The following is a 9,799-nucleotide window of genomic DNA, read 5'->3' as shown; positions in this document are numbered from 1 at the left end:
GTGCTGCATTGGTACAAAACACCTTTCATGAAGACTCCCAGTGTGCGTGATCCCTGCTGTTCATTTCAAACATGTCCGGTGTTTTCTGAATACTGGTCACAAAAACAGCAAAGAAGAAGGAATGGATTAATTAATGAATATTAAATAGTACTTATAAGTATGAGCCATAAAGTGCATTTTATAACAAATAAATCTAATCAGCTGATCTGTCACACCACAGCAGGTTCTGTATGTTAAGATCATATTGTGCTGTAGGGGAGTAAATACCTTGCTGTGCCTTTCAAATGACATCAGTGTTAGGCTGATAGAGTTTACTACCAGTTTCAAGCTATCAATTACAACCCCACAATATGGAATCAATACTTTTAGGCTGTTGTCGATGAGAAAGGACAGAAATGTTGATCAGACCTCCCCTGCATTTTCTCCAGTCTTGATAAGTGACTAATAAAAACTCAGTGCACAGTGAAGACAGCGTGTGATCCTTGTTACTGAGACTTTCTTCTTCACTCGTCTGCCCTTCACCGATGGATTGGGACTCTTAAGCCTCTGGATGCTCCAGTGAAGCAGCACATTACTACGTCTGAGAAAAGGATGACACAAGGTAAAACTTTATTGATCCCAATGTGGAGAAATTTCAACTGTTTCTAAAGCTCATAATACAGGTGGAATCAAACTGATCTGTTTGAGACGTAATAAAACTTCAGACACTCCCACAGGCGGTGTTTCGTGGATTTTGTGATCCTTTTGTTACTCGGTTAAAAGTTTACTAAACTGTATCATGACTGAGGTGATAGAGCAAATTTATCAAAATGATCTCAAATACAGCATGTACAGGATACCTGACCAAATGGATGCATCATTGTGAAAGGTACAATGAATCTTAAAACTCATGTCATGGCTTGAACTGATCTGTAGTGATAGAAAACACCCACATTTTGTAGTTACTGACCAAAAAAATGCAAACATGTTGGCATGATCCGTTAAACCAGACTTCCTCCCTGATGAATCTGTTTGTTATGAGTCCTCGCTCCATAATGACTTGAATCTGCTCTCTTTCAGGCTGTGTTTGGGAGAAGATGATGGGACTAAAGGCCTCGGCTCCTCCCTGAAGGTTTGTGTTTGTGTATCGCTGATGGGAAGCCATCACCACAAGCGGATTTATTGGCTTTTAACCTTCAAATTGCCTCGTCTGTTTTCTCAGCAGTAATGGCTGATGGGAGGATTTTACTCAGTCTGTTGCCCACTGATGGCAGGTCTAATGAACTCAAATACTTCATTTCACCCACGAGCGGCAGGCGAATATGTGACTCTCTATAATGTTCCTGAAATATCCTCTCACCAGTGTTTTGTGTGTTGTGTTAGAGGTTTGTTTTGACTGAATTTTGCTGTCAGAGGTTTTGTTACCTTGAAGCGTGAATCATTACAGATCTGTCAGAAAAAAGCAAACAGATGCTGTTCTCATCTTCACTTCATTAAGCTCAAGGCTGCATAAACCCCTCTTCGTTTGTTCTTACAGTACCAGTGTCGCCTCAGTGTTTTTATGTCTAATTATCTTCGGAGGTCTACTTCAGGTGACATTTTTTCCAGCAGCATGCTGCCTGTGCAGTTTCACCTCTCTTTGCTATTATCTGCCTGTTTTCAGATTCATGCATCACTTCTTTTATCTTCTGCTGATGATGTTGAGCTTTCACCACACAGGTATCCAATCTAACCTGTATATGCGAAGATTACTTGTGGATTTTCTCCTTTGACTTTCATTGAAAATACTATATGGATAGTAAACATCTTAGTTTTAGCAGAAGCTAAGGAACTATTTTAGCACATTAGCTCAAAACACTGGCAGAGTAAATGGTTGACAAACAGCAGAGATATTAGTGGTAATGGACTGAAAAGTTGGGTCTAATTAAAAATAATGAGCTGTGAGGGCTGTCTGTTAAGGTGACCAAATTTCTGAACATTTTTTGGTCAATATATCACTAAAACATCTATGAAGTTTTTTATCTATGAAATAAAAAATGGGGACACTTCTGGTTTAATGTATTATCCATGGTAACTATTGTACTGTAATAAACTATAATGAAGGGCAACTGATAATAATGGGTCATTCTTCATAGTCTTAACAATTAAAGATTAACTTTAATAAGTCTAAACTTTCTTTTCCTCTACTTTTCTTCACTTGTCTTCCTTTACTCTTTTTACTGCCTTTTTTTTCCCTTTTTACTCTTGTCTCCTTCCTGTCTCGTCTTTAATAAGAGATAGTACGCTATTAGATAAAATACTTTTCTTAACAGGTTCCCATTGCCTGCCTCATTTTTATATTTCACTGTTTAGAGTGATAAATGGGCAAAGCACTGTAATCACTTCTTTACCTTCCCTCCTCTATTATCTTCACTCGTCTTCCTATCAGTCTTCATCGTCTCCTTCCTCTCCACTCTACCTACAGTCATATTCAGCCAAGTCATTTTCATCATCTATAATTTATTTTTTAAAAAGTTCCACAGGTGACCCACAGTAGCCCTCACACCTGCTTAACAAATTGCATGTTAAATATGTTAAATTAAAAATGATGCACTGTACTTGTAGATTGCATGGTAGTAGAAACAGTCTGGAAAATAAAAGCTGTAACTCTAAAACATGCGGCGTCAAGGCACCACTTTCCACGTTCTCTGTTAGGACCTGTGACATTTCTCTGTGGTTCTCATTGGACAGTACAAGACTAACATCACCTGTATGTAAATGAATTCTGCATTTAGTCAACTGTGTTGGAGGGTGATTCATATATATTCAAAGCAGCAGCAGTGCAGGTGCACTTTCCTGTGGTGCACCGCAGCTGCTGAATACATTCCCTCTTTGAAACAAATCTATCTTCACCCAAACAAGAGCAAATATTTACCCGAGAGTTCAGCTACTGCACAGGTACAAACACATGGTCCAGTATCATAAGGAAAGATTGGCCCATTTGCCGTAACTTTTCGTCACTTTTTTTTAACCCAATTTTGTTGTTAACAAATAACAATTTTGCGCGATATTATTTCATTTTTATGTTACAAAAGTGGCAGGAAAGGAGAGCACTTAAATTTTGATTTAAGAGTTTAAGAATGCTGTAGGACTTTTCCAGGGAAAACCAGAGCAGAAGCAGTGGATGACCTTCAGATGCAGTAGAAACCAGGGAACAACTGGAGTCGACAGCTCCTCTGTATCAATGTGTAAAAGGTGTACAAAATAAGAAGCAGGGCAGGGAAGTGTTCATGCTTGGTCAACTCTCCCTCTATAAATAAAGGTTTGCTATAAAAGTCGAGCCTGCAGTGGACAGATAGATCACCATGCAGCCTGATATCAGGCTCCAGCAGCGGGCCTCAGATTAATTTTCAGTCTGTGTCCGTTAAGAAGTAAGGACATGTTGTGACTGCAAATCATCTGGAGAGAGATACAACTTGCAGGAAGAGAGAGAGAAGGTTTATATGACTGTGGAAAGAGACACAGCGAGTATTTGAATTTTGACATTGACAATTTCTCTCTTCAACAAAGGACCTCGAGGTTTTTTTTACAGTGTTTGCCAAAACATTGATCTGAAATACGATGAACTGACTGAAGTTTTAGAGCGTGGTTACAAACTACAAGTGGCGAAGCGAAACGTATTTGTTCAGGTTTGCTAAATAGGTGGTAGCTTTGCAAAGTAGTGACAATTTGCAGGGCTAGTTGGTGGGCTACTGTAACTGGTAGGCTAACTGTTAGCCAGCTAGTTACCTGGAAGCATGTTAGAACTAGCCAGCCTCAACAGTCCACCGAGCTAGCAAAGACTTACAGTATTTAATCATCAACTCCTACTGACTGACTGCAATTTGACAATTTGATTCTAGCTTCCTCCATCTTCTAAAATGTTTAAATACTGCAGATGCTTGTTTGACCAAGTGTCTCATATCCTGTAAACTACAAATTAAACAACAGAATACATTATTTGTAACTGCTCAGTGAGCACTATATTATCTGATGCTACAAGGTTAAGGTTAAGAAACAACTCTGGTCATGGTTAAAAGAAACCAACAATGGCCTGCCTTCTTATTAAGGTCTGACATTTTCATCATTCATGACCGGGCAGACAGCAGACTCATTATAGGGTCAGTCAACCCTCTCTGAAACCCCTAACCCTAATACAGATAAATATTCTTCAAGAAGAATCATCAACCCCCAAACTGGTCAACCAACTATATTTCCTTTATTGATTGCATGATCAATTAACAGCCAATATCTGCATCAGCAGCCTGTACTTACAGAGTTTGGCTCTTACCAACAATGTCGTTCACAGATACTAAAAAGATAAGACCTTTCTCTTTCAGGTATACCTGCAAATCTGCATCTATACTGTAAATGGACTCAATTTATATAAAGCTTTTACCTGACCACCTGCAGTCAAGTTTTAATGTGCAGAGGCAACGTATTTTTTGAATGAATAAATTCTTCTTGCCACCAAACCCTAACTACCCCTGCCAAGGTGGTGGGTGAGCAAAAGAGTGAATGTCTCACCAGAGACCAGGTTTGCATCCAGAGCCCTGTCTGGTTTTTAGGTTTAGGCAACAAAAGTGCTTTGGTTAAGGTTAGGAAAAGACTGTGGTGTGGTTTAATACACAAAACTATAACCAATCTCAGCCCCGGGTCTGCTTGACTTGTGTCAACTTTCAATGCAGCATAGAACACTGGAAGTCTGTTGGGACCAGGGGCGGAGCCAGTCGTCGTCGTTTAGCCCAAACTTAAGGAGCCAAAAATGAAACCATCACACCGGGCAACCTATAGAGTAGCTTTAAGATCATGACACTAAGTTTAAGTTATAGTATAAACTTTATAAAAGATTCAGGGCTTTTAGAACCCCCCCCCCCCCCCGCCCCCCCATGGTTTGGACTACCTTACACATTGAAAAATTGCTCCTGACAAGGTGTTTGCATGGTACAACTTGGGAGTGAGGCTTCCCTGCCATGCAACATGCTGACCCAACCATCAGCAGCAGCCTTTTTCCATCCTCTTTAAGCCCACATTTACAAACTCATTTAGCCTTCAGCAGCTCCAAAGCCTGAAACTGAAGCCAAGGCTAACTGCTGAAAATCCTGTTTTTATCACTATGGGGAGTATTTACCAGGAACATTAGTATTTACTAATTTGATTTTTTGGTGCTAAAAGTCAAATTGTCGATATTTACTGAAGGACGACATCAAGTTTTAGCACAGGAAAATCAAACAGGCTTCTGCAATGTGTATTTTCAGGCATTACTGTTGTATGATTGCATGGCACATGAGAATTTATACAAATAACGTCTGCACCTAATGTGTCATTGCAGTAGTTTTATCTGTTTAGTCTGAGGAGTTTAAAGATTTGATAGTATTTAATGATACAGACCATGATTGAACATTAAAGTTTCTACTGGTATTTCAATGTAGTTACAGTTAAAGAAAATTTGATCAAACATGAGATGGATTTTTTTTTGTATCAATCCCACTATTGATACATGATAGACTGATCCCCCCTGAGAGTGACACCAATTGTCATTGTCCAGTGGGAACACACTGAAGACTTAAAACTGGCTTCAAATCTGTATTTATTCAGCAGCTGCAGGATAAACCAGGCGACTAGTATACACAGATCTGAAGGAGGATTTGAATAATCAAAACCCTTCAGCCACAGACCTCTAGTCCAGAAATTCTTGAAAGTTGGTGAATTTGAAAGAAAAAGCAAGGCCCTTGAAGGGGGTTTCTTTCAATGGATGCAAGGTCTTGTAAGAGCTCATATTATAGCCATGGCTCTTGAAGCACTTTTGAGCCTGTGATCTCTTTGATAAATGTATTTCCACGGCCTTCGGCTGAGGGCCATGAAGAGGAATCAGACCTGCTGTCTTGGGAACTGCAGAACTGAGACTGAGAGCCAAACCGGGCTTCAAACCACAGGCCTCAAGCATCAGGGCTCAGCAGAGAGGAGATTTACTGCACTCACCGACATCTGTGCACAAGAAAATACTCGTGCTATAATTTCATCTTTGGCACAATATTTGCTGTTATTTCATATTTGTATTTGATGTTAAGCTTGTTCTATCTGGGCTGCGGGGCTGTGTTGGAAATTCTCTGCTGGAGCACTTTATCATCGTCATTACAAACAGAAGCAGTGAAAGTTGGTGGCAGCTGCGTGTGAAGCAACATGAAGTTTGAAGTTTGATTACAGTTGAATTAATGATGTATTATTTTTTCTGACCGGGGAACAGAGCCGTGTTGTTTGAATCAAAAGTATCTCTCCACTACAAAAGTCCAGAGAGGTCATGGTCAAACAATTTGATTCTGATATTTTGTGATCTTTAAAAGAGTCCTCTTGCTTTTATTTTATTTCCTCCTCACAAAAGAACATCTTAACATAGAAGATGAATAATTACTCCAGATATTAGTAAACACACTATGGTTACATTTAATGCATTTTAAGATTTTCAGATTAGGAATCTGAGACTGTGCTGATGTTGACTTATTGCTCCAGGCTTGAAGATGCATCATTTCTCTAATTTGTTCCTTTTATAAAATCGGCATTAATCATGCTAAATATAGTGTTTATAATTATATGATGTTTTCTATTGTGCTGATTGAAATAGAAAACGTAAATGTAAATAAAAAAAATGAGGTAAAACTAAAGTGCTACTGCATCCTACCAATTACATTGCCAAATATTTAATCAATATTTAATGTATTTTCATTTTATAGTTGTGTGGACCAGGCTACAGTGGCGCTTCTGACTCCCAGGGGCCCCAAAAGGCTCTGATAATGATTAATTGTAAAGTTTTTAAAACCTTACTGTACATTTGTTTTCAGCAGAAACAAGTAGCAAACACAACACTGATGTGTCATCTTTTAAACTGATGGTAAACTTGTGAGAAAGCCCAGTCAAGCAGAGTGGAGCTGCAGATTCAACTGATGATTCTCTGAAGGCTCATCACTATGAGCAACACCTTTCACATTGTAACAGCATTTTCATATTGTCCTACTGTCTAAAATCTAATTCTAAGAGCAAACATACGGGCCAAACAGCTTTGTCTTACATTTATTGGGCCATAACTGTGGCTGTGGGATGTGAACACGAGTTATTTACTGAAACCTGCAGTGTTTTACGTGTTCACAGATCTTGGTTGGTGGATTTTTATGATTCAGTAGGAACTTGAATCCAAAACTTGTAAGCACAGCTTGGAGTGAGAGGTTCACTTCTGGATGACTTCATAGTTAATATGGCGCTTTAACCCGAAGATATTTTGCCAGAACAAGATGACAAAGAAAGACACATTAGAGACACACTGAATCCCCAGTGAGGTTAAATGTCTGAAAATGAAGACCTGAACTTTTCACCAATGAACTTCTGAGTGTTAGGTTTCATAAATACCTGTTATCTTCAGCTGCAGCTGTGAGCTGAACAGAAATTACAACCTGCTGCTGCTGCTGGAACATGGAGAGATACAGCAGAATATATAATGTACATTATGGATGCACTCTGTCAGTGTGTGTATGTGTCTGCATCTGCCTGTTAATGGAAAATTGTTCTAGTTTATAGCAGCAGTGTTGCTATAACTGAATGATTTTCACTCATCCCCATGGATAGCAACCATGGGGATGAGTGAAAATCATTTCTGAAAAACTATATGTTAAAGATTAGTGTGCGTGTGTGTTTGTGTGTGTGTCTCTGCTGGGTTAAATAAGACAAACAGAGATCAATGTACAGATTTGGTGTCTTTTTGCTGATGATACTGTTCCGTTTCATCTTAAAATACAGAAGTATAAATACACAGAATAAAGTTACTGTGAGACAGACATTTCCAAAAGTGCTCCTTGTAACTGCAGAACTTGCCTGAGAATCAACATGTTTTAAATTTTTCCACTGATAACTGTCCGTTTGTGGATGTGTTGCAAACAGGAAATGCTAATAGCTAATTCAGCATAGTTTTAATGGGGCCAGTTTGCCAAAATGTAAACAAATATTGGCGATAAAAAGTTGCTTTAAATACACACTAAACACATTATATTTCTTGTTTACATCTCCACTGTGGCCCTGCTACATCTTAATTATTCATCCTCATTATCTCTCCTACCTTTGTCCTAATTGGACAATTTACTTGCTGCATTGACAATCATCACTCTTTCTACCTCGTCATGGTTTTACTGGTGTTAGATCACTGGCGTGATCAATAGCGTTGGCTGATCTATGGGATAATCAATAGTTCAGCTCGTTATGTAGGACAGGGGAGAATGATTTAGAGAGGGACGAGTGCAGTCTGTTCATCATGTGGCCTTTAATGCAGCGTCAGGAAGTGAAAGATGAGCAGAGAAACAATCAGAGATTTAAATTAGAGTTGTAGTTACATGTGACCTGCCCCAGTGCGAAGGAGAGACGAAGAGAGATGGAGGGAGAGTAGATGGTCACTAGGTCACATGGTTCCTGAAACTGGCACAGATGCATGTTTTAAATTTTCTTTAAATCAATGAAGCTGGTGTATTTCAGGAATGTTAAAGATCCCAATTTTGGTTAAACAGCAGCTGCTTCCTCTATTTTAATGAAAATGTGATGACAGTTGTCTAGATATTTGTGCATCAAAACTAAATCACACCACCTCCCCACACAGACTAGTTTTCTGACTGTCGAACTTCTCATAGAAATTCATTAAAGATGTTTTTTTCTATTTCAAGGTTTCCAGGGCTTTACACTCATGGGTGCAGAATACAGACAAATACATAGTGACAGGTGACACAATAGGAAAAGAGAATCAAAACATACACAACAGATCATTTGTAACATGACAAAAGATGCCTCAGAGAAGCCGCTACGTTTCTGTTTTGTTTGTTTACATGAACAATCACCACATCACTGTGAAAGACATACAATAATAAAACTAAACATGTCATGCAGTGGAAAAACGCTATTATGGTCAGTAGGGTTCATCCTCTGAGGAACATAAATGCTTGAACAAAATAAGTTTAACACCTCATGGTTGAGCTGCTTCCAACTTTTCCAATCTCTGCAGCCAGGACTAAAACCAGACCCTCTTCTCACTTCACTGCAGCTTTAGCTTCCTCTGGCACTTGTTGCCCATTTACCTGTAAGGCTTAACATGGCCAGGTGCCAGTTTACATCACCAAACCTTTAACTCGTCACTGCTCTGAAAGACCTGCTGGTTCAGGCCTTTCGGCTGTTTCAGAGTACGGGTTAAAGTTGAGGAATGGTGGAGCATTTGTTCAGACGGAAAAATTTTCATGTTGTCGTCTGCACCAGGACGTAGACCAGGTTTTAGCTGGTTTCCCACAGGAAAAGGACATGGACCATCTTTTGTTTATCATCTCTCTGCCTGTACATAAAAACCTGCAGCTCAATGCCAACAGGTTGCTGCTTGCCGCTTTGTTAGGATTTATCCAAGTAAATGAGTACAGATGAGGCAGGTGGAGGTGAAGGACAGACAAATGATAACTAAATAAAAAAAGCCTGAAGTGAAGTCAAGACCAAAAAGAAAATTTCACAGGCATAAAAATCATATACTATTAAAAATTTTTCATCTGATTCAGTTTCATTAAATTTAATGGCTTTTCAGTCAGTTTATTTTGCTGAATTAAAATGAACTTTTCTGAATGTGTATATTGAATTCTTGGTTAAATTTAATCAAACTTTACTTTTAATTTTCTTCACTCAGTTTAGTTGTACATTAGTAATTCATTAAATTACAATTAATACAAAACATATAACACATTAACACATTTCATCAAAGTAAAATAACTGTACCTCTGAATTATAAATCATT

General features: G+C 38.7%; 1 long non-coding RNA gene across 1 annotated transcript; it reads left to right on the top strand.

The window, feature by feature from the left end:
* Positions 1-226: 226 nt before the first annotated feature.
* LOC139607220 (uncharacterized) lies at positions 227-2,888 on the top strand. Its single transcript, XR_011684807.1, has 3 exons — positions 227-601; positions 1,060-1,111; positions 1,205-2,888. It is a non-coding gene; the product is annotated as an uncharacterized lncRNA (long non-coding RNA).
* The last annotated feature ends 6,911 nt before the right edge of the window (positions 2,889-9,799 follow it).

Source organism: Trachinotus anak, unplaced genomic scaffold (assembly GCF_046630095.1).
Source record: "Trachinotus anak isolate AG129_WGS33_773 ecotype Australia unplaced genomic scaffold, CSIRO_AGI_Tana_v1 ptg000023l, whole genome shotgun sequence".
Classification (NCBI taxonomy): Eukaryota; Metazoa; Chordata; class Actinopteri; order Carangiformes; family Carangidae; genus Trachinotus; species Trachinotus anak.
The sequence above is the reverse complement of the archived record's forward strand: the minus strand, read 5'-3'. Positions and strand labels throughout refer to the sequence as shown.